The sequence below is a fragment of the Amphimedon queenslandica genome, unplaced genomic scaffold, assembly GCF_000090795.2.
Source record: "Amphimedon queenslandica unplaced genomic scaffold, v1.1 AMPQUscaffold_13348, whole genome shotgun sequence".
NCBI lineage: Eukaryota > Metazoa > Porifera > Demospongiae > Haplosclerida > Niphatidae > Amphimedon > Amphimedon queenslandica.
Window position 1 is genome coordinate 165,211 of NW_003546416.1, and position 2,337 is coordinate 167,547.

Sequence of the window (2,337 nt, forward strand, 5' to 3'; positions counted from 1 at the left end):
TGTAACTAATTTAAACTAACCTTGAAGTAATGATTGTACATATGCTATTGTAAAAATAATAAATTTTGTGGTGTATTTAATTTCACAGATTTTGATGGAAATTTTTATTTGCACATAATGATGCAAAAGGCAATGCTGTGGAAACACTGCACATGTGCAGCATGTGTATTTAATGCATGTTCAAGTGCAATAAAGGGGAATTTAATCCTCTTGAAATTAAAAAATTATACAACCCAAAAACATAAAATTTTATACCCTTGAAATTTTCTATTTATATGTGGTATCGTACCCGGCCATTAGTGGTTAATGCATCAAAGGAAATTATACATTACATGAATTCCTGCAGCCTGCTCCATGTTCAAGCTATCCTTTACATGCTTTCTGCTCAGATCCTGTCATGTTTTTTATTCATTTTAAAGGCACATGATTAATAATGCCATTGCTGTGTGTTAATGCAATAATTCTTCTGATTTGTGTAATAATGAGCAAGTTCTTACATCATGTAGGTAAATTTTCACCGTTAAAATAATTTTACAGCAAAATTTTAATATAAACATTTCCATAAACAACATGAAATTTTCTTCCGCCCTAACAATGGGCTAACATCAAAATCTGTGGTATTGTGATAAATCACTGAAAACAGTGCTTCAACTAATAAATAAAATTATGTCATTATTTACTTTTTAGAAAAAATTGATAATTGGCTGAAAGAAGGTAAAGTTGAGTTAAAAGTCACTCGTATCAATATGCATGGTGCACCTGGAGCTGGTAAAACGTGTTCGCAGCACCTCCTACTTAATGAGCCACCACCTGAGAAACTCACTGATAGTACACCAATAGCTTGTCGCGCTGTTCAAGCAACAAGAATATCCATTGATGATGGAAATAAGAAGTGGGAGAGGGTTGAAGAGCAAGATTTATATGATCAACTAGCATCTCATTTAAAGAACAAAACGAAACTTGAAAAAATTCTTGCAGAAGAAGATGAAGCGCTATTATCTGAAGATGATGATATGTCTGAAGATGATGATGTGTCTGATAGTTCAGACGATTCATCAATAGAAGAATCAACCGCAATTGATTCAGCTGAGGAGGAAGCAACACAGAATAAGTTAACTGAAGATGGACTAACTAAAAAGAAACCAATTGAGACTAAAGCAGCCGAAACAGAAGTAATGAAAAAAGTAATCAATACTAGAGACTTGGAAGAACTCAGCACAAATTGGGTTTATTTTATTGATTCCGGTGGTCAACCAGCATATCGAGAGTTGCTACCTCTTTTTACAAGAGCAGCTGCACTGAATATCATCACCATTGATCTTACCAAAGGTCTTGATGAGAAGTGCCAGTTTCAATATCGTATTAATCAAAATACATCTATTGATACAAATCTGAAATATTCAAATCGTGGTATAATCCAATCAACAATTAGTTCCGAAGCTATGTTGAATCTCATTGAGATTCCTTATGTCTCTCGCATGCCTGAGCACCCTCATTATTTCATACTTGGTACACGTAAAGAGCAGGTAACTGAGGAAAAGCTAAAAGAAATGAATGAAAGTCTGATAGAATATAGTAATAATAAAAAAGTCATTCCTCATAATAAACGTCAAGGCTCAATTATATTTCCAGTTAATACGTTGCTCCCTGCTGGGTCTAAGGAAAGGAAAAATGCAAGCATAGATCTTTGTACTGTAATTTCAAATTGCAGAGTTGAAATGACAATTGTGTTACCAATTCGATTGTTTACTTTTGAGATTTCACTGCAGATAGAAACTAAGAAGGTTAACCGAAATTTTCTTACAAAAGAAGAAGTGATTAAGATTGGTAAGTCTCTCCGATTTGATGATGAATCAGAAATTGATGCAGCTCTGCAATATTTACACAATATCACTGTAATTCTTTATTATCATGACGTTCTACCAAATTTCATATTTGTTTATCCTGAGCCAATTCTTGATATCTTTTCACATCTAATAGCTATCACATACGTTGACCATGATAAATTACATTTGATTGTTAATCCACCTCCTTCAGCAGATGAAAGAAGTAGTCTCATTGATTTTGGCCTTTTTAAAGAGGGTCTTTTAAAAGTTATTGGTAAACAAATTTTTAAAAATGGTTTACAGCCTTCTCATATGATTGAACTGCTGAAGCACCTCCACATCATTGCTGAAGTAGAAAACAGAAAAGAAGGAGACTATTTTTTTCCGTGTGCATTGCCATCTTACGATAAGCTTGATCCTCCTCCAACAGAAATAAAACCACTTCTCATAGCATGGGAGATTAATGATGGTGGCACAACAACTCTAGCCATCCCTCAAGGATTATTTCCTT